The following is a 24,119-nucleotide window of genomic DNA, read 5'->3' on the forward strand; positions in this document are numbered from 1 at the left end:
CCCCTGCAACTGGAATTATTTGTTCTTCTGGTACCTTTGATTTAAAGCCTTCCAGAGAGTCAAAAAAAAAAAAACATGCTGAATACGTCTTGTACATAACACACATCATTTAAAGTATGCCAATGAACAGGAAGAATCAATTATTAAGTTAAAACATATTGCCAGTCTAAATTTTTAATTCCTCTTGGCTTTAAGATGGCAACTTCAATCTGAAAGTGCTTTCTTTTATTAACAAATTTTTCCTCAGGGCAACTGCCTCACTGAGTCTAACATTAGGATTTCTTTAAACAGAGACGCATAGTGAAGCTGAAGGTTTTGACCTCAAAATCACATTCTTGTAATGGAAAGTAATATACTGGGGGAATCTGAAATGGCTTGATAGCTTCTCACCAGATGAGCTTCAGTGTATGCAGTAAATGTAATTGCTAAATACCTGTTCGTCTGAAGTGCATTTTATGACATTGTAATACCTTCTGGCAGCAACGAGATGCCACCTTCTTTTGGACTCCAGCCCTCTCCTCAGCAATGCACTTCCACAGAATAGTCAAAACTGCCTTCCTTTCATATGACCAGTTGATTTATACTCGTGACTGAACACTGTTTGCCAATATCGTTGGTGGGCTCTATGGTTCCTTACCCTTGGGTACATTAGTTTAAAAACCTGTCTCCTTCAAGGTAATAACTTTAATTAGATAATAGCTTAGACTACATGACCCTTTCTGGTGCAGATATGTTATACTCCTGGTTGGATCTTTTCTTTTTTCAGATGTGTATTCACACTGCCAGAGCTTAACTCAGTGTTATGCCAGTTTATTGAGAACTCTAAAATGCTTACAAGTCATTTACTGTACTTCAGTTGTAGGACATGAACTGCATTCATCTGTAAGAAGAAAACTGGTTTGCTTTAAAAAAGGAAGCTCATTGTAAAAATGAAGACTTGCATTGTGGAACCTAGCTTCATCTTCTGCCTTTTGTTTCTGTATGTAATATATTTGTTTTCTAGGTTCTGGTAGGGTAAACCAGTTGCACTTCATTTTATTTCCTCGAAAAAGCACTTGCAATGTCAAATGCTGGGTAACGGGAAGTGCATGAATTTACAACAGAATAGAAAGAAGAAAACCATGTATACTGTTTATTAGGTGCAGTGAGTTTAGTAAAGTAGCAATTTCTTTTTTTAGAAAAGTATTTCATTATGAATAACTACGACTGGCTGATGTATACATCTGCTGTTCTGTACTGTGCTGCTTGGCTGCAGATTGTTTTCAGAAAAGAAACATGAGTATTAGAAATTGTGTAGGAAGTTTTAAACTTGTACAGGTTGACTGTGGCATTACAGGGTGACAAAATGAAAGTATGACTGTGTGATAATGACTTCCTTGTATTTTCATGAATATTGGAGAAGTCTGAAGAATGAATGATGTCTTTAGAATGCTGGTTTCTAAGAAAAGTGCAGTAATTTTAAATGTTACAAAATGCTCCACTTTGGTATTCCAAATGTACAGAAATCTGAATTTCTCCTGATTTAAAGGAGGAGCTGAAATAACTGATGAGATGTGCATTTAATACTATTTATTAGAAATCATATCATCTTTACAAATCCAAATAAAAATGTAATCAGTCTGATGTGGTAAAAGGCATACTTATTACAGTTTGCATTGTACGAATACAAGCGACAAATTCCCCCCTCCCCCTTTTCAGGGCAACACAGGATCAGTGTCTGGATAAGTAAATTGCTCATTCACACAGTGGGCAAGTGGAGACTGAGGGAATCAAACCCTAGAATACAGAAAGAAGCATATTAAAAGATCATAGCCTTAATCTGTTCTGTGAGCTGCTAGCAAGGTAATTTTTTATCTATAGTCTGTGGTACATACTATCTTAATGCACGTGGATAAAATTCAAATTTTACTTTGTTTTGGGGCTTTTATCACCCAAGGCAAGCCCTTTTTGTGAAACTGACGTAGGTTTTCTGCAGGAGCATTCCTCATGATGATGATGATGGTTATACATTTTTTTAAAATGTTCATTTTAATATTTTCTGTCTGAAAACACCCAGGGGTTAATTGATAATTTATGAGAAAGGTATTAAAATGATTTCTACAAGTACGATTATCAATTTCTGTAGCTTGCTCTTCAGCCCACTAAAGAATCTGCCATCCCACCTGATTGGTCCGTTGTCACTTTTTTTCAAAGATATGCACTGAAGAAACCAGCATGACGGACATACAATACATAAGCACAGTAAACCATGAAGCTTGGATAGTGACATTTAATAATAAAGTCCCGGCTCGGTCTAGCACTGTAAATCATGTAGATGTAGTACCAAGTTGCAAAAACTTGATAAAATGGTCTATTCCAATTCAGTCAGCATCACATATCACTTTGGTCAAGCATTTTGGGACCAGCCGTGAGATTTCACAAGTCAGTGTGGTTAATCACTCTGAACAGGACTCCTCCGAATCCGAGGATGTACCCGTTATAGAAGGCTTCTCATGATGCATTGGAATATATTATTTGTCTTTCTTTTCCTTAATGGTGACTCATATTACTACATAGTTCTTGAAAGCAACAGGCAGGAGGTGACAACATTAGGAATTTTAAGACAGCTGCTTTTTAACAAGTGTCGCCATTAGCATATTCAGGGCCTTGCACTGACAGCACTGTTAGTCATCCGAATGATAAATCCTCCACATTCACGAGTCTTTATAAAATGCCAGTAACTCAAACAACAGCAGCAACCCCCCAGTTGTTTTTATTCCTTGAGTAATGTGATCAGGATAACTGTGGGGGGTGAGAATGTCTTTGGAATAGCTGTTGGCCTGCCCTTTAACAGTGACATCAACTGCACCACTTCTGACGTTATAAGAGTCCAGTAAAGCTGACCCATTCCTATAAGTGAAAAGGACAGATATTTCTTAACTTGTTAGTGTAGTTGACAGTGGTGTGAAGACGTATCAGCATTTATGCTTCTGTCTCACTAAGTACATTGATCACCTTTGCACCATCATTTATGTCGTCAATGCATCATAAGAGGATATAACTGTGCAAGATTGTGTAGTAATCCACTGTTAGATATCTGCAGTCCTTAAATAAGTACTGCATGCAAAAAGTTCACAAACGATGCTAAGAAATGCATACAAGAACAGCTACATCATAGGAACTGTGTACTGGCTCATGATGCATAAACAAGTAGGAAATGTGTGTTTAGTATGAGTCATGTAAAGTGCTGCTGATCAAATGAAAGAATGGTATGTGTTCATCAGATCACAAACCTGCCATGGTTTTCACAGTTCCTGGCTTATCTGGGTGGCTTGTACAGCTGTATTGGTTTCAGTAGCTGTAAATTCACATTGGATTAAAACCATCGGTCATCTGCAGAAAATGCATCATATTCCCTGCATAAGATTCCAAAAGGGATAATGCCAGCCAGTTCATAATCTGATAATTAAAGGAGTATGTCTCATCTTGCAGTTTACATGTTATTGCATGCAGCTTTCTGTGTTTAAAGCTGTACTTTCAACTTCACGAAGACAAAAAACCACACCAACCAAGTAGAAAGACGGTCCAGGGCAAACTCCAGCAGAAAATTAGTGGAAACGTGGTATTAGCAGCTTACAATTAAAGGCTCAATGCTCAATAACACAAATATAAGTTTATTAACGCCACTCAGTACACAAACGTTTTCGTCAGGATTATGACTTCATCAGATGAAAGCAGATGGATTACATCAGTTTAAATACTAAATTAATTAAGCACTCCGCCCAAGTTAATTAGTACCACCACATTAAAACCTGAAATAAATATTTAAAATCCTCAACATTTTTACCATGTTGTCTAGACTGATTTTAAAAAACGCTAAAAGCTTACAAAATCTGTGTATACAAATAAAACACCATCAATATTATATATCATGTAAATATAAAATAAAAAATATATATATTTTATTAACTGGATAAGATATTTCTCAGATTTTGTCAGATTTAAGTTTCAAATATGGAATGATGGACACAGAATCATTGATCCCGGGAAATCTGTAAGATTCCAACAAAATTTGCCAATATGTTTCCCTATGGGATAAAATGACCTCCCATGGACCACCCCTGGCTTCCTTAAGGACAGAATCTAAAACAAAGAAGGAAAAAATCGCTCCAGAACATGTAGTAAGGTGCTTATATAGTGCATTGTTTGTATCACATTTTTTCATATCATAATAATGTTCATATATTCTTCTACGGAGTTGCCTCTTGGTCTTGCCTACATAAAATGCTTGGCAGGCTTGACACACCGCCAGGTAGACAACCCCGTAGGATGAACAATTATACAATTTTCTGGAAATTATCCTCCTATTTCTACTCTCCAAATACACAAAGTCTTGATTAAGAATGTGTTTACACTGTGAACACCGTCCACACTTGTAAGTCCCTGTACGTGGACTTTCCTGGTAGGGTGGTGTATTATCCTGCTCCAAAATTCTTTTTATGTTGACACCTTTCCTATACACAGTTTTAAAAGAAACATTCTTAAATCTACCAAGGTCCGTTAGTTCCTGAAAGGACTTGAATTCATTATTTATGATTCTACTAATGTTACCAATATTACTGCTAAAATCAGTGATGTATAGTAACTGGTTCCTAAAAAGGTCCATCTGGGTGTTGACCTGCAATTTGTTCAAGGAACCCACCCGTAAAATAGGCTTGAATCTGGTGGATCTCGCTTTTGACACTTCTTCCTTGACAGAATCTATCATGTTACTGGGGTACCCCCTCTCCAGAAACATCTCAGACAACTTGTCACACTCGATGTTGAATAACAGGTCCTGTGAGGTCATGCGGGGAAGCCCTAACGAACTGTCCCTTGACAATACCTCTCTTTTGATACCCAGGGTGGGAACTGGAAAAATGCAGGTAACTTTTAGAAAAAGTCGGCTTTCTGTAAACTGTAGAAATGAACCCTGTTTTATCCTGGGTACTTTCAACTTCACTGCTGACAGCACCTGGTAATACTGCAAGTCAGTTCCTTGAAATGTGAGTTGTCTAAAAATAACATTGATTTGCCTTTCAGGTTGGCTTTTTTTCAGGGGACATGTCCCCCACAACTATCATGAGTGACTTTGTCCCCCTGCACAATTTAGAATTAATATATTTATCGCAGTCATTATGTGCACTACTGGAAGAGAGGAACACATCAAATGCACTAATCTTATTTGCTGAAGTTGTATTTTGTCCAAGTGCTATTGTTTAAGTGCATTTCTTTTGTGTTCATAGGTTCATAGGTTAGTACTAAGCTAACTGCCCTTGTGAGCCATTTTAAGCCTAGCCAATTATCCCTTGTGAGACTTAAACCCCGCACCTTGTGTTTGTATGGCAAACACCTTAACCATTAGGCCACCCTCCCAACCAAAAACACCACCGTAATCGACGGGATTCGAACCTGTGCGAGGAAACCCCAATGGATTTCTAGTCCATCGCCTTAACCACTCGGCCACAATTACCACACCCATAAACAGCTTCTGCAAGGCTCAAACCCAGGACCCTATACACTACAGTCACAGTAGTTAACCACTTCCCCTCCTAAGGCCTATTTTCAGTGGAGAACTGGGATTCTATTCTGGTTAAATGCTATTTTCAGTGGAGAACTGGGATTCCATTCTGGTTAAATGATTTGCTCACAGTTACACTGCAGACAAATGGAGAATGAGGAAATCAAACTGTTGTGCAGTGCAGAGTTTATTAACAGATGAGTCGAACTGTGGAGTAGAGTGTGAAGCTTTTAACAGATGAGGAAATTGAACTGTGGAGTGCAGAGTGAAGCTCATCAGATCATAGCCTTAATTTTTTGGCTAATCTGCCAATTAAGAACAGTGGTCTAGCATAGGTTTTGTTATTACTCTAGCTTTCTGGCTAGCACAACCCTTTTGTTGGAAGTTAAATTATTGAGGTTAGAGCCCTAAATATCCATTTGTGCTTACAAAAAAGGAGTAAATTCTTATTGATTGTAAAAAGGTACGAATGCCAGCATATGCAGCTCGGATAATTAGTTTGGCAACTGCACCTCAAAGACATTCACTCTGTGTGTAAGTAAGAGACAGAGTGAGAGAGGCTGAAATTTTTGGAGATCAGGTTATGGCAGAGAATAACAAAAAGTTAATATTTTGTATTACAATAGCATGTCTAACAAGTAATTTCTGTAAGATCAATTTTTTGTTTGACAGAAAATGTGAATTTACAGTACTGTCCAGTTCAAGGTGAAATTGTGTTATTTAAAAGGGACTACCTAGAAACAGATATTAGGTTAGAATGTGTGGATGTTGTGTGCAGTTAGTACACTGTACAGGCTGATGTGGCAATGACCGATGTGATTGCTTCTAAGACTTCTTGTCTGAGATGTCAAATGTTTAGAAGTCCTTGCTGTTTTCCATAAATGGTATATAATAGAAGCCACCTGGCGGTGTAAACCTTGGCTCTACAGGATTGTCACTGTTGAAGTGACACCCCGACCCCATGTGCAAAAATGGGAAAAGGGGGTTGAGGATGGATGGATGGAATAGAAACCAAAGTTAACGCTTGACTGGGGCGTGCTGTATATCGCATACAAGTCACTATAGCTGTCCTGCAGACTAATCCTGGAACTGATCAGTGAAGGGTAAAACAATACCCCACTGAGGAGCCCCTTTATGCATTTGACATAGCAATGTTCTGAAAGTGCAAGTCAACACAAAAAAGACAGTGAGCATGAAAACATTGCAGGTTAGGGGTTTAGTGTATTTGCCATTAGGGATAGCTAGGTGCCATTAGTAGCCCCATGTGTACTACTTTCTTTTCAAATCTTATAAAAGTGCTTTGAATCATTATCTGAAAGGAATTTCAACATTTATTGTGTGGCTTTTGTAAATGATATTTAAAACTGTTTTGAATCCTTTATCTGCAAGGAGTGTCAGCAAACATTTAATCTGATGATATAAATCTTTATTCATTCATGACACATGGCTTTCGGTTCATGGCCTTGGAACTGACTCAGCCATTGATACAAACTCTTGCCAGCCAGAAAACTCTCGAGCTAAGGTTTCCCATAGTGCCTCTCTTCCCTTCCCCTCCCTTCAGATCACATTTGCAGAGTAGTTTCAAGACGCATCAGGTCGTGCTCTCAAGCGAAGTGCTTTATTTCTAACTATTTCTTGATATTTTTCTCTTCCATCTTTAATATTTCTTAGTCGCTTATTCTTTGTTACTGTATAAGAGAGAGAGTGCTGTTTTATTCTAATTTTTACTCTTTCTTTTTTTTTCCTACCATAGTTGATATAGGCCCCTCCCTCTTAAATACCATAGTTTGTATTCTTTCCTTTCTTTTTCTCCTCCTCTACCCTTCTGGATATTCTTTCGGTACTGTTGTTGGTACACCCTAAAAAATCTTTCCTTACTTAGCTCTGTTATTTAACCACTGTTGTGCGTGTATGTGTGGCTGCGTAAATGGCAGTTAATTGCAATAGTGATTTACCTTAGAAATGGCTGACAAAAAAGGTACAACTGGATTTAAGCAGTGTGACAAATGTGGCAGGAAGATGCCCAACTCCGATGGGCATCTTTCCTGCATTTATTGCTTGGGGGTTCCCCACTTGAAAATTCAGCCTCCGCACGACCTCTGTAAGGGTTTTAGTGCCCGGACCCTTGCAGAGCATCAAAATAAGTTGATCCTAAAGGGGCTGTTAAAAAAAAAAAAAAAAAAAAAAAAAAAACTTTTCATAGGTGTCAAAACCTCCTAGAAAGGAAGCAAAAAAGAGGAGACATTAGATTCCAGCCTATCCTCCTTCTCTGAAGCTAAAATCATTCAAAGGCCAGGTTCCAGGAAACTGAGGTCAAAACTGAAATCGGCACAGACAACCGTCTCTGCACTGGAGTCTATGGCCATTTCCACTGTGCCATCTGACTTTATGGAACAAACTAAAGTTACTATTGTACAGACCCCTTCTACAGTACCTCAGACCCTCTCAGCACCAATAATAGCTTCTCCCATAAAACTGGTTACTTCCCCCCAAACACAACCTTCTAGTCATTTGACCACAATGCTGAAGGTCAAAATCGTAGCCAGGACTTGATATTCCTTGTCAATTGATCCCTTTGGTCAGGCACTTTGTCTGTTTATTGATAGTCCTGAATCTCCATGGGGGATGTCCATCCGTTCCACTAGGAGCCTTTTGGAGCTTGATGTAGTCAGACTTGGTAGATCAGCTCTTGGTGGCCAGAGGTACTCCAACCCCTTGTAGGACCTCCCTCCCACCTGGAGCCGAGGTTTTTTCTCCAGAGACTCCAACTTATCTTCCTCCTTCAACCTCCCCGCAGGATTTGGAGCGGATGCGGACGCCTCTCCTGGTGCCATCTTCTTCAGTACCGATGGTGGATCTCACCTTGGTGCCGGAATCCACTCTGTAGACCTGTGCTCAGTTGGAGCCAACCCACCCATGAGACCATGACTTGGCTGTCTGGGAGAATCCCTAGTACGACACCAATTTTTTTTCCATTGCACCGTCTGTGGTTCTGGTTGTTTTGGCAGTTCTGAGCCCTCTCGCGGCTCCTTCTATGAGGGTGGGCTCTTTGGAGCAGGGTGTGACCCCAGTTATGAGGTTGTCTTTCTCAGTTCTGGCTCCCATCCCTCTTAAGGTAGGCCTGCCTTTCAGATTATGGAGAGAGCGCTTGCCTCAGCAGGCTCACAGTTGGCACCCTCTACATCAGATTCTCATATTTATGTATCCTCTGGTTCGCAGCTGTCAGTCTACTATCTTGGGGTAGCAGGCATGGGAGCAGCAAGACACACTACTGCAGGGTACCCTCTCTTAGGAGTCCTCTTCAGACCTCCCCCCTGACGAGCCACCCAGTAAGAGATTGTGCAAGAGGAAGCACATTGATTATCCAGAAGAATCTCTCACTGAGGATACAGACTTTGATGAAGGGGAAAGGGTCCCCATGTTCTCCCCCTGAAGATGTCTCCTTTGTAAAAAATTTGAATATATTAAGGGCAGACGAAGCAGTGCACAAAGTTGTGGGGGATGTACCCACTTATGTGCACAAGAATGGAAACAACATTAAAAATTTGTTAGAAAAGAAAACTACTACCAAAGGTACATCTAGAGACATTCTGGGTACCAGGAAATGTGGAACATGTTCACAATGTCAATACATAGTGAACAGTTCCAGTATTAGGTGGAAAACTACAACAACACTGTTATAAGGTTTAAGGAAGGGAACTGTAGGTCTAAGTACCTAATATATTTAGCCAAATGCACACAGTGTGCATGTTTTTATGTAGGTAAGACTATCAGATGCCTACGTAATAGAATATACGACCATCTGTATTGTATCAAGAAACATGACGAAAAAAATGCTTTATGGAAACTTATTAAGGAGAATGAAAAATGCAATACTTTTCATTTTGGTATTTTAGAAATAATCAAACCCAATAGTAGGGGAGGGGACATTAAAAAAACAGTAGGGGAGAAAGAAACCAGGTGGCAGATACAGCTCAATGCATCTGTCTATCCTGGAATAAATTAATATATATCTGTAAAGCCTCTGTTATAAATTGAATGTCTCATGTATTGGAAGCTACAATTGTTTAAAAGTGTGTAAATATGTATTGAGTAATAGTAGAATTTTAATAGTGTTTTTTTAAAAAAAGTTTTTTTAAAAAAGTTTTTTAAAATGTATTAATATGAGAAACAAAAGTCAGTAGGAAAGGGAAAGACTTAAGTTGAGCACTAGCACTTTAAATATGTGTTTAGATTATGTAGTACCTAAATCATGTGATGGGAGAAGGGACTATAAATTGATTAATTTATGTTTGAATCAATGTTCTGATGAAGTCTTAGATGTAAGATGAAAGCGCTTAACTTTTATTAAGTGTATTTTATGCATAAACGTTGTGGAATTTTGTGACCTGTGGACTGCTTTTGAAGTGCTGGTGCTGAATCTGTGGATGCTGTTTTACTAGAACTGCAATTATTTCAGTGTTTATTCCTTTGTAGACATCCTAGAAATCTTAAAGCAGAGGGGTTACTGGAAGCCCAGCAACCCTTCCTCTGAGGAATCTGCCTTCTTGCAGGCTTTCCATGCCCAACCTTCCTGGGTGACCCCGCCTGCAGATGAGTTAGTCAAGCTCATCTTGCAGCGTACCTGGAAGGCCCTTGACACTGTACAGCCAATCCCCCAGAGACCAGACAAAATAGTCCTCCCCACCCCAGAGGATCACCTCCACTGGTCCAAGTGTTTAGCGGTAGATGCTGTGGTGGTGGTGGCCACAAAGAAAGAACTCTGAGGAGAGTCCTACTGTCCATCCTCCAAACTGAGAGTCTCGGACATTGGACAGATTAGGGAAGTGGGTTTATGCTTCAATGACCTTTGCCCTTCGGTCGTTGAATTATCTGGCGCATTTTATCTATCTTCAAAGAGACCTGATCACTGAGCTGTCAGGAATCCTAGCAGGAGCAGTGTCTGACAAGGTATGTGACAAGATTGCCTCCCAGCTTAAGACCCTAGAATCTATCTCTAACTCCTCCATGCGGTTGATTGCACATACAACCGAAGGGGAGGCCAGAGCAGCAGGTGCAGTTGTCTTGAGATGTCACACCTGGATCCACTTGTGTGATTTCTCTGACCCTTTCAAGTTTTCCTTCGTCAGCACTCATGTGGACGCTTCTTCATTGTTTGGCCCAAAAGTGTGAGAAGGACGGAAAGACCCTTTTTGCTGTGGGCGTATATTTTTCCCCTCCTCGACAACACTATTCCAGGAATCCAAGGACTGGGAAGATGTGGTTCAGGACATCCCAAGGGCCTTTTCAGGACACATGTGATGTTTTCTCCCCGGGGCAGAGGGGGGAGCTCATCAGGAAGATGCCCCTCCCATAGCAGTGGGGGCCTGCATAACCAGGGTTCCAGAGATTCTTTCTCTGGGCAACCCTGTCAGCACTCCTGAGGAGTGGCCCGATTGCCTACCTTTGGAGGCAGTCAGGGAAGGCTCTCTCTGCACCACTTGGCCTAGCATTCAATAACATCAGATTCTTGGGTGCAGACAATAATTACCAGAGGTTACCATATCCCCTTTGATCCTTATCCAAGGCTACAAAGGCAAATCCCCGACATTCCACCCAGTCAGAAGGATGAAGCAGCTCAGGAAATTTAGAAGTTGCTTAAAGAGTCATCCAAACAGTCCCACCAGACCAAGTAGGATCCATATTTTACTCGAGATTCTTTTTAGTACCAAAAAAGATAAGGGGACTGGAGGCCGATTCTAGACCTCAATATCTTGAACAAGTTTGTCAAACAGACAAAAATTCTGGTTGGTCATGGTTCAATCTATCCTTCACTTTCTGGAAAATGATTGGATGTGCTGTATAGATCTTCAGGATGTGTATTACCACATATAAATGGACAAGCATTCCAGAAGGTATCTCCACTTGGGCTGAGACCCAGTCATTACCAATTTTGCACACTGCCCTTTGGTCTCACCACAGCCCCCAGGGTATTCAAGAAATGCATGGCAATGGTGGCAGCTCATCTGAGACTACAAGGATTCTGGTTGTTTCCCTATTTAGACAATTGGTTCCTTACCACCCCCACCAGGCATCTACTACATGCCTTATACTACACTCTGCAACTGGCAGAGCTCTTAGGCATTTCTATAAACAAGAAAACTCAGAACCTACTCAAAACTTAGAATTCATCGAAGCAACATTCTACACAAGATCCCATCTGACTGCTCTACCTCTTCACAGGATTACAAAGATTAAAATCCTAACTCCAAGTGATATTCTCTCAAGACATAGTCCTGGCTTGCTTAGTCTTAAAAGTGCTAGGGTCAATGGCAGCGACAACCACCCTAGTTCCCCTGGTGAGATTCCACATGAGGCTGCTTCAGTGGCTCCTAGCATCATAGTGGTTTCTGTTAACTCACCCCATGTCTTTTTCAATCCGTATAACAAGTCAATGCAAGCAGGATCTGAATTGGTGGATGAAGTCAGAAGAAGAGTTATGGAGTTGCCCTTTTTCACCCCCATAGCCCAAGGCCATAGTGACTACATATGCTTCACTGATGGGGTGGGGGGGGGGCATTTTCAGGGTAAGAACATCCAATTCACTTGGTCCCCCTTAGAGGCCAATTCACATATCAACATCCTAGATCTGAGGGTGGTGATTTTAGCATTCCAAGCATTCAAATCTGCCCTTCCGTCGGGAACAGTTGCTGTCCAATCAGACATGTTCATCATCTGGTACATCAACAAACATGGAGGAACCAGATCCTAGCCATTATGTCAGAAAGCAATGAGGGTATGGCAATAGACAATCGCCTCCAACTGCTTTCTGAGTGTTCTCTCAATCCAATAGTAGCAGTGGAGATCTTTTTATCATTGTGGTCAGCCTTGCTGCAATCTGTTTGCATCTCCCACAAACTACAAAAGCAGCAGCTACTTAGCCCTAATCCCCCCTCAGGTGGAGTCCCCGAGAGATGCTCTTCTGCATGATTGGCCCTGGGATTGCTTTATGCCTTTCCTAACATTCCCCTATTACCCCAGTTCTTTAAGGAAACACAAAGGTTGAGAAGCAAAGTGATCCTCATTGCACCCTATTGGCCCCGTCAAGTCTGGTTCCCCTTTCTTTGGCCTCACCTAGTTCACCATCCATGGATGCTGGATCCAATTCTAGGGCTCCTGTCTCATCCGCAGAGGATGGTCCATCCCAACCTACCAAATCTCAAGATGACCACTTGGTACCTTCACTTCTGGTAATTACCAGGCAGAATACTCTATCTTCCTTAGTACAAAAGATACATCTGGCTTCCCATAAACTGTCCACCAGGAAACTTTATCTTAGTAAATAGAACAGATTTGTGATCTGGTCTCAATGAAAAGGCCTAGACCCTTTTTCAGCTTCTATTAATAAAGTGTTGGAATATTTGTCACCTTTACTCCAGTCAGGAGCTTCAGCTTCTACTATTAAAGTTCATTTCGCAACGATTTCAGATTTCCATAATGACTTTGATGATTTTTCCCTGATGTCTCACCACATCTGCAAAACATTCCTAAAGGGAGTTATTCATTTAAAGAGCCCATTGAACCTTGGAATTTGATGTTGGTCTTACAGACTTTGACTCGTCAGCCCTTCGAGCCAGCAGCCACCTGTGACATAAAATTTTTATCTTGAAAGACCTTATTCCTGGTAACCATCACGTCAACCAGGAGAATAACAGAATTGCAGGCCTTGTATCTAATGCACCCGTACATCGTTTTTCATAAAGAGAGAGTATCCCTTAGGACTATCCCCTCCTTTTTACCCAAAGTTTGTCTCAGACTCTAATATTAACCAGTCCACTGACCTGCCAGTTTTCTTCCCAAATTTTTCAAACAAAGGAGAATATTGTTTGGATTTGTTGGATATACACAGACAATTACGTTTTTACTTGGACAGAACAAAATCCTTCAGGGAATCAGACCAACTGATGTTCTTTGTGTTTCACTGTTGCAGTCACCACATTTGGGTTATCTGCCAGCAGGTAGCACTCAGCTGGCCTGAATACCAGAGTCTTCGAATTTCTGTGTCAGATGCTGTCGCTTCTTCCATGATGTCAGGTCATCAGGGGTATAAAACATGCAGCCAATGCCATTACATCAGTCTTTCTTGCCGTGCAGTGCCCGAAGCAGAAGCAGTTCGCAAGTGCCGGTCGGCCAATCCTGAAATTTTCATTTTCGAGTTTCAGACCTGACTGCTTCAAAAAGATAATTACCCCATTGGGGATCCTTTTTTCTTGCTCTAACAGATGTCAGGAAAAAATTACCAATTGTCGTGCCTGGGGAAAGCAAATACCTCAGAGATTTTCATTCTTACTGCGTCACCTGTTTAGGCCTAGACCACGAAGTCCCTCGCTGTCGGTTTTGTGCCTTGTTCAACGCCTGAACTATTCGTCGTCAGGCTATTTTTGTAGCTACATACTTAGTTCTCAATCTCCATACTCCAAAATGGCTTCATTAAGCCATCTGACTACCAATCTTCTGAAAAAACATAAGGATAAAGACAGAGACGGACTGCATAGGTCCATAACTGCTGACAACGCTTCTCACAAGCTAGTCATCAGCCTGCCGGTACTCAGTGAGGTGCTTTCGCAGCCATGGATACCCGCTACTACAGATTCTCAGGCCTCTACTGAGACCCATTCGGAGTCCGTATGCCACAAGATGCTTCTTCGACTATGGAACCTGCAGCTGTTTCTACCTTTGGTGAGTCCGGACCCACTGTGCAGGCACCGGCTTCTGAGGGTGTATTCAGGCCTACCAATTTTTATATCAAACCGACAACTTCGTTTCAAGCTAAGAATACCAAATTCTTCAGGCCTAAGGCTCATACTAAGCCTAGAAAACCGACGACCAAAGCTCATTCTCAGGCCCATATGCCTCAAAAACAAATGATTAGAATGGCTGAAGACCTTATTACCTTAATTAGGCGAAGCCAGCCTTCCCTCTGTGAGACCTGGAACTGATTTTCTTTCTGATTCTTCTGATCAGGAATTCGATATCTCCATTCCTTCTGACTATCAGGATTTACCCTTATCTACTTAATGAGGATTCTGATGCAGTGGATTCCATTTCCTCTGCTTCCCTTCCAGAAGATTTTTCTTTTGGTGAAACCTTGCATACCCTTAGGGAGCATTTCCGCTGAGAAAGCCAGGACTATTCTCAGTCCAGAAAGAGACTTAGGGAATTTTTAAACCTGCCTCAACACAGGCCTCTAGCTATCCCTCCTGTTCTGGAGATTGTAGATGATGTTTTCTTGGAATCCAGCTTTACCACAGACACTTTGCCTCCAGCTCCCAGGAAACCTGACGGGTACTACAGAGTACCTGACTCTCTCAAACTCCTTTTCAAGAATCCTACTGCAGATCCAAAGACCATTTCCCAAGGACCAAAAGGCATTAAGGCTACTATTGCCAAAAATCCCTACCCCTTCTGATAGGGATTCTAGAGCTTTAGACGGATGGGGTAAGAAGGTATATACTTCTGCTACTTTGGCCACTAGGGCTTTAAATTGCCAGTTTCATATGTTAAAGTATCAGCAGCATATTATGGGATTAATTAAACAAAAAATGATGATTCCTGACTGTGCTGAACACAAAGATTTACAAGAGCTAATGCATTCTGCTGACCAACTAGGTGAACATACTTTGCAATGTGGTTTTGATACTTTAGAAGCGTCTTGCAGAGCTGCTGTCACTGGGTTTGTACTTAGAAGGCATGCTTGGCTTAAGGAATAAAACTTGCCAGATCATGTTAAAGCTAAATTACTAGATTCACCCTTACACCAAGAGCGCCTTTTTGGCAACAAAGCAGAAGTCCTCAAAAGGATGGAGAAAAAAGCTTAAATCTATGCAAACTATTAAAGATTTCTTACAAGTACAGTCACCTAGATGCAGTAGGCATTGGCCTTCAAACAACTGGTCCTTTCCAGTCCCTTCCAGGACTTCTCAGTCCAAACCCAGGAGCAGCAGACTACCAAGTCTCGGGCTATGCACAGATCTAAGCAGTGGGGGACCCCCACTTCCAAAGCAGTGAGTAGTAATCCACCCCCCCCTATGGAAAAATGGCACAATGACTTGTCCTTAACTCTACCAAGCCTTGCTCAACTACTTGCTCCTTTAGGGTGAAAACTTGCCCTGCATGCAAAAAACTGGGAACTCATTACCCAAGACAAATGGGTTTTAAACATAGTTTCCCTAGGATACAGATTCCACTTCCACTCACTCCCAACCCCAAGTGGATAGCCAGACCCCCCCCAAACCAGTGGCGGAGGCCCCAAAACAAGTGCTCTCTCTCCTCAGTATCAGGGCTATTCAACCTGTCCCAGCAGAACAAAGGGGACAAGGTTTTTATTCAAGACTGTTCCTGGTTCCCAGGAAAGAAAACTCCTGGCGTCCTATCCTGGAGCTTTCTATTCTCAACACCTTTCTGGTGGTTCCAAAATTCAAAATGCTAACTCTTCAGCAGCTTCTTCTATGCTAGCTAAGGATGTCTGGCTGGCAACTCTAGACTTAAAAGAAGCTTACCTGCACATCCCAGTAAGGGAATCCTGCTGAAAATTCCTACGCTTCAGGGCAGGCTTCAGTTCTCTGCACTTCCCTTTGGCTTATCTACTTCGCCCAGGGTGTTCACAAAGTGCCTAGCTCCTGCCATTACATTTTGCAGGCAGAGACATATTCAGATCTACCCATACTTGGATGATTGCCTGATTTAGGCAGAGAGTCAGGACTTGCTATTACAGCACCTGGCATTTCTAAAGAGACTTCTAATTTCACTGGGGTACACCATCAACGAGAAGAAATAACACCTATTACCCTGCCAACAGATTGTATTCCTGGGAGCAAGCTTGAACACAACTTCCCAGATGACATTCCTAACTCCAGAGAAGTTCATTTGACAACCTACTTCAAACTACTGGCCACAAAAGACCCCAGCTATCTGCAAGGAAAATCCTGCAAGCCCTGGGGTTCATGGCCTCTTGCATTCTGTTAATTCCATATGGAAGACTGCATATGAGGAAACTTCAATGGTATCTAAAAAGTGTATGGTGTCAACATTCTCAGGACCTGGAAACAATGATTCCTATTATCCCTTGTCTAAGGGCAGAGTTCCTTTGGTGGGCAGAGGCCTGCTACCACAACAAGGGCCTCCCTTTCACACTACCCCCTGCGCCAAAACCCTAACAATAGACTCATCAGACTATGCATGGGGGGCTCACATGGCAGGGCAGTGCATTCAGGGCAAATGGAACCCAAAACAGATGCACCTGCATATCAATCAAAAAGAAGTGTTAGCTGTACAGAATGCTCTGACAGCCTTCAGAGTCCTTATTCTTCCAGGACAACTATTGGTAAAGACCGACAACACTACAGTTACGTGGTACATAAACAAGCAGGGGGGAACCCATTCCTACCCACTCTGCAGACTAGCCATGGCTCTGTGGAACACAGCCTTGAGCTACCAAGTGAACCTACAAGCACAATTCCTGCCAGGCAAACTAAATTCACTGGCAGATGACTTAAGCAGAAATCTCATGGACCCACACAAATGGAAACTGGAACCCAAAATATTCAGGCTCTTGAACAAATGGGGGAAACCAGTGGTAGACCCGTTTGCCTCCCCTCAGAACTACCAATTGAACAAATTCTGCACCAGAACTCCTCACAGTCAAGCTTGGAAAGTGGATGCCCTGTCCTTTACCTGGGAAAGCCTCTCAGTTTTTATGCCTTCCCCCTCTGTCTCTCCTCTCGAAGGTTCTGCTAAAGATCAAACAGCACAAGCCAAGGACAATACTGATTGCACCAGACTGGCCATGCCAGCACTGGTACCCCCTTTTGTGCAGTCTGAAAGTGCTGCAACCTTGGCACCTGCCTCAGAGCCCTCCCCTGCTGTCCCAGCAGGCGAGCCAGATTCTGCACCCTCTGCTTCAAACCCTGAACCTTGCAGCCTGGCTAATTTCCTTCACCTCAAGCACCCCTCAGTAAGCAGGTGCTGGATGTCATCCTTTAGGCAAGGAGGCCTAGTACTAGAAAATCCTATTCAGAAAAGTGGAAAAGATACTGTTCCTGGAGCCAGGTTCAGTGGATGGGCACAACAGTGCCCAGCTTACCTCATATTCTAGATTATTTAACTGAAATGCTCCACAATGGCATATCTTTCTCTTCAATTAAGATTCATGCCTCTGCCATATCAGTACATTATACTACTAAGCCACCCCTCTTCTCTCATCCCCTGCTAAAACAATTCCTTAGAGGGGCCAAAATTTTAAGACCCCCTAGGAGGTCTCCCACTCCAGCCTGGGACCTTAACTTTGTATTGGAAAAACTCGCTTCCCCCCATCTCTGAACCAGCTGCTACAGCAGAGTTGAAATTCCTTTTTTGGAAACAGCTTTACTTCTAGCCATCACATCAGCAAGAAGAATATCTGAACTGCAGGCCCTTATGGCAGTGGAACCCTTCATTATCTTCCATGTGGACAGGGTTTCCCTCAGGACTAATCCATCCTTTATGCCCAAGGGTGGTGTCTATTGTGACTCTAAACCAGTCCATTCATTTGCCTACTTTTTTCCCTAATCCTCAGAATAAAGGGGAAAGGATACTGCATTCTCTGGACATACACAGACATCTTAGATTCTATTTGGACAGGACTAAGCCTCTCAGAAAATTTGACCAGCTGCTAGTTAGCTCTGCTGCAGGGGCAGAGGGGAAGGCCATTTCAAAGCAAACCATTTCCAAATGGATAGCACATTACATCCATTTCTGCTACAAACACCATGGAGCACCTACCCCACAGAGGATAAGAACACATTCCACCATTGCTGCATCTACCTCTACTGCATTTCTCAGAGGAGTCCCTACCAGGGACATCCCAGAAGCTGCAACCTGTACATACTTTCACCAAGCATTACCACCTCCCTATCTTTTTCTAAATCCAGAGCTGGATTTGCCACAGCAGTATTACAGAGCCTTACTGCTAGCCCTAATGTTCTTTAACTACCTCCACCCTTCCTTAGCTTTGGGAATCAACCTAAATGTGTTGACAGTGACAGTGAAACACGAAGAACATAGTACAGTTGTGTACACTTACCATAAATGTAGATGTTCAAGTGTGCTCACTGTTGCAGTCCTGGTTACCCTCCCTCCAGCCCCCTGGCTCCTGTTGACTTTTAGCTTTCCTCCTTGTTTGGCATATATTATATCATGTGTATTTGCTTTTTGCTGGGGGTGTTCCATAGTATATAATTGCTTCCCATTGTGGGGGCACCTGACATCTGGGGCAAGAAAAACTGATGTAATGGCATCGGCTGCATGTTTTATACCCCTGACGACCTGACATCATGGAAGAAGCGACAGCATCCGATGACTCTGGTATTCAGGCCGGCTGAGGGCTACCTGCAGGCAGATAATCCAAATGTGATGACTGCAACAGTGAATACACTCTAACATCTACATTTATGGTAAGTGTACACAACTGTATTTTCCTGTCCTTTTCAGGTGCTCAACTAGACAAACCAGTTTCCAAAATGGTTGAGAGATTGTATCACCTTTGTTTATCATCAAAATAAACTGAGTCTGTAAACTAAAGTCAAGGCTCACTCTACCAGGTCAGTTTCCACTTCGGTGGCCTTCCATTCTAGGGCCTCCATGGATGACATTTGTGCAGTAGCTACATGGGCTACCCGTCATACCTTTATCACTCATTACAAGTTGGATATGGTCTCCAGGGGAAGAGCATCCTTTGGCTCTTTGGTGCTCAGGAATATCCTTCCATAGGGCCTCCCAGGACATAAAGTAGCTAGGGACTCTGTCCCAACTGTCATGAATAAATGAAGATTGACAACATCAGATAAAGAAGTTATGTTCTTACCATAACGTTCCATCTGTGTTGTCGATCTTCATTCATTCTTGACATCCCACCGTCCTACCCCCTTCAAAGGCTCCTGGTGGTCCGGAACTAATCCTGGTTCAGTAGTAGGGCAGTTGCTCAGACAAGGCTTCAGTGTTTTTTTTCTATAGGCAAACTTAATCTGAAGGGAAGGGAAAAGAGGCACTAATGGGTGACCTTATCTCGAGAGTTTTCTGGCTGGTGTGAGCTTGTTTCAATGGTCAAGTCTGTTCCAAGGACAGAACCGAAACCCAACTGTCAAGAATGAATGAAGATCGACAACACAGATGGTGCATTATGGAAAGAACATAACTTCTCTTTGTGGGGTAAGGTCCTGAAGTTTTCTGATATTTGCATATTGGAAAAAGGAATTTGCTTTCCAAGATGTGGCTATTTATATGTGGGAAATTTTATATTTTTAATGCAAGTACCATTGAAATTGGTTGCTGAAATTGTATTTGCATATTTTCTCATATAAACTGCTAAATCTAGAAGTAACCACTTACCAAGTTCTTAGGTTATAGCTAATGTGAACTAATAAAAATATGGTGTGGTAGCTGTGTGTGTATGTCTTTTAATCTTTGGCTTTGTTTCTCCCTAAAAAAGTTGTCATAATTTCCACAGAAGTGGCAACTGAAAAAAAAGTAACTTCTGATCCTAACTCTTCCCAGATTTGCAATGGATCCCCACATCATATTTAGTTGTGTCGCTAGCTGTCTTGGTTTCAGTAGATTTAAGTTCACACTGGATTAAAACCATCAGTGATGTGTAAAGAATGCATCATATTCTGTGCATAAGACTCCCAAAACAGGCAATGCCAGCTAGACATGACGTAGCAAAGAAGTAATGCAACAAAACAAGCAGTTTCAGTATTAAAAGTTGGTTTGCATTGGAAATGAGTCGGATAAATAAATACATGATTGATTAAAACAGAAATGTGCACAAAACTGTGGTCATGATTTTGCTGTGGAAGATGTATTGTTTAGGTGTTTGTATTACTCAAAGTGCCACCATTTCTGATCGGCATGCTAACATTATTTGTTACTAGGAATATGGGAATAGTTGCATTATACTGAAGTTATAAATGGCTGCTCAGAGTTTCAGAAAATGTGTATGTGGTTGTTTTTTTTACTGTGAAGCAACAAGGGTTAAAATCCTGCAAAATTACATTACAGTATTACGTGTAATTTGCCAACCAGTAAAGGTGGCCATTGTACTGGAAAAGTCAGTTTATGTGGTAGTTCCGTAAATGGCAATTCTAAAGAGTTTGTACATTGCCCTTATTGTACATGTTAACAGGGTAATACTCAAGATCCTGCAAGCTAAACCCTAGCAATATACAGAGTGATAATAACCAGATCGTTGAGCTGTTTTTTGAAATGGTAGATAGGGCACCACATTGGCACAGCGGATAGTGTAGTTGCCTCACAACAAAAGGTTCCCCGGTTTGATTCTTTGCTGAGGTGTCTTCTGATTGGAGTCTGCATGTCCTCCCCATCTTTGTGTGGGTTTCTTCTGGGTGCTCTGGTTTCCTCCACATTCCAAAAATATGCAATAAGTGGAGTGGACACACTAAGTTGGCCGTAGGAGTGAGTCTGTGTACAAGTGTTTGGTGTGGAAGAACTACTGCAGCTGGGCTAGCTACCTGGTGGTGTAATACTCCGCTCTAGATGATTTTTACTGTTGAAGTGACACCTCAACCCTGTGTCCAAATATGGGAAAAAGGCATTGTGGATGGAGAAGCACCAGATATCAAATTGCCAACATCCACTAGATAATGGAGAAAGCAAGAGCATCAGAAAAATATTTACTTTGATTATTCTAAACCATTTGACTGTGGACCATAAACTATGGCGACTGCTCTAATACCAAGTCATTTTATTTGCTTGCTGAGAAGTCTGTATGCAGACAAAAGCAGTGGTTGGTACAGGATGTAAAATAACTGGCTTAGACTTGAGAAAGATTGTGACAAAGCTGTGTGTTTCACTCTAATTTATATGTCACACATATGCAAAATTCTAGGGCACACAGATTAGATACTGGAATCAAAAATTGATTGGAGAAATGTCAAACCTCGGATATTCAGTCAATAAAGTGAGAAGCTATAGAGTCTGTTGATGAAAGTGTAAAGCAAAAATGTTGGTTTGCTGGCCTTTTCACTGTAGTCTTATCAATCTTTGCAGGTAGATGGGGAAGAAATTGAGGCGATGACAGTCGTTTTATTGGGGTAAAAGGCCTCTTCAGATGGTGACTGTAGCCATGAAATTAGAAGACAGTTGCTTCTCTAAAGGAAAGCTGTGAGCTAAGACCAACTCATTGCCACCAAAGTTCTGTACAGTGAAAACAACCGTCTTCCCTGTAAGAGTTGTATTATATGTAAGGTTGTTGCCTGGAACATCAATACTTTTAAATTGCAGGGTTGTAGGGAACATTTTGAGATTTTTATTTACTGCAAGAGGATCAGATCAGTTTATACAAAAGGATGCAAATCCAGAGTACTCACAGGAAGGTCTGATGGTAAAAGTACTAGATTTACAATTTACCAAGAAAAGCAAAGACAGGGTTCACTGGAGGAGGCACTTATGCTGGGAAACATTGAAGGAAAGAGGCTACAAAATGTCAAGATGGCTAGACAGTATTCCTGAATTAATGGGTAATGACTTCACAGTGCTGGGCAAGCCGACATGCTGTGTTAAAGTCCTTAAGGTCCAGAAGAGTCCAACTCAAAATGTGCTGGTGAAGTGCTAGAACTGCCAGAAACTTGTCTGAATCATTTTTCCTTTTTTAAAATTCCTGTGCTGTTTATTGTTGCATGTAATTGTGAAAGGTAGATTGTTTTCGTCTTGGGTTACTTTGGGAGAGAAAGGAACTCTGTCTGGGGTGAAATCTTGTTCCACAGGCTAGCACTGATTTGATGTTTTCTCCATTTAGTTGGGCTTTATAGAGCTATGCGTCACAGAGAGGCAAAGTATGGTCCACGTCATAGATGCAAGTTAGTCTTGGTATCCCTAATCTGTCTCCTGCAGTACAAAGTCCTCATTTTTCCCATGTTGATGCTGCACATAGCAGTAGTCTTAACCACTTAGCCCAGTTAAAGTTTGTCTGTGTGCCAAGTGACACTATCCCATCCCTACTTATAGCATAACCCCCCCACATACGCACATAAACATGCACATGCCTAGTTGAGCAGTGCCAAATTGGACTTGGCTCTTATAGGGTGGGGGCTGGATTACATCTTGTGTTCATCACCTTTCTGTATTTTGCAATGTTCTGCAATCCCCAGCGATAAGTACCAAGTAAACCAGTATAGTTAAATTTCCTAAACAGCCTAGCACACACTGACCACCATCATCTCATCATTTCCTGTGATCATAGGTCTGCAGACTACTCCCCCCATCTTCTGTTGCCAGCTTACAAGCACTAGGTACTTTGAGTCAGGAATCAAACTGCTTAATGGTTCGATGCTTTTGTCTGGCAGTTGGCTTAGAGGATGATGGAGCTGTTATTGAAATGTTTCCTGTAGTCCAATGGTGTAAGGTTTGATTCCCTCAGCCTCTGTTGTCTAACTGTGTGACTCTGAGCAAGTCACGTAACCAGACAGAGCTTCCGAGCTGTGTGTGAAAAGGTCCATGGAGATCACCACTGTACCCCCAAAAACAAATACCAATAAATAAATAAATGCTCACTCTTGCTCACTAACAGCAATTTCCTTCTAACTTCCCTATAGTCAACATTCAGACGTGCAAATATGTAATAACACTTGAATATAGCCTCTTATCTTAACATACATACAGCACCCAAATTGTTGTCTGTGCCCACACCCACCTTTCATCTGTCTGCCACTCACCTAAAAACAGGCCTTCTTATGCTGAGGTATAACAGGTCTGTTTGCAAGCCTAAAAGGCCGGCAAGGTGCAGCCTGACAGTGACTCCTCTGTAGTGTGATGCATTTTCTGACATCCTATACCTTTATCACCACTTATGACAAAACTGTAGTCATCATAACCCTTAAGGCACTGTGGGTTATCCAAAGCACAAGGAAATGTCCTGGTCATTTGTCAATCCATAGTGAGACACCAAACTTGACAAAGATAGAGTGATTATGAACTGCCTTCTAGAATATGGCAGGTGACTAAGGCTTTCATGTCCCATCACTCAGATAAACCCTGTGACATGGCTGCTGTTCATGTGGGTGTGAGTGACGTCAGACTCACATCCTTGGATTTTGTATATCTCTATTGGTCTGTCATATATATATTTATATATATCAGAGATGACTGAGCGCTTGCACTGTATGTCCAAGGCTGATATGAATCTAACCTTGAGCAGCATCCTACCTTTAATGAGAACGATGCTTCAGAATCATGTGATCATAGGAAGTTACTAGGCTATTGGCCCTGAGTCCCTTACAAGCCTAGCCAAGAATTTAGCCCATGTTCCGACAAGTCGACAACTAATGCCCCTGTCCAGCAGGGACACAGGTGGAATCCCAGGGGGGGGCTTTTAGCCTATCTGTGTAGGGTAGATGTTTGAGTCCCTGAATTCTCCTGGTGAGGAATCTCTGTGGTCTTTCCAGCTGCTGCATGTGCTTTGTGAGGTACATGCCGAAAGGGGCATTGTACTCAATTATGGGTCTTATAAGGGAAGAATACAGGGATGTTATGACCTCCTTGTTCATGGATG

General features: G+C 41.9%; 1 protein-coding gene and 1 non-coding gene across 3 annotated transcripts in view; one reads left to right on the plus strand and one right to left on the minus strand.

Moving 5' to 3' along the window:
- The window catches only part of LOC122791569 (ras-related protein R-Ras2-like), an 856,887-nt gene that overhangs the window by 494,122 nt on the left and 338,646 nt on the right, over window positions 1–24,119 (plus strand). The window lies entirely within an intron of this gene.
- TRNAS-AGA lies at window positions 5,410–5,491 on the minus strand. Its single transcript has one exon. It is a non-coding gene; the product is annotated as a tRNA-Ser (tRNA).

This window comes from Protopterus annectens, chromosome 17.part0 (genome assembly GCF_019279795.1).
Source record: "Protopterus annectens isolate FY-2018-M chromosome 17.part0, PAN1.0, whole genome shotgun sequence".
NCBI classification, from domain to species: Eukaryota; Metazoa; Chordata; order Ceratodontiformes; family Protopteridae; genus Protopterus; species Protopterus annectens.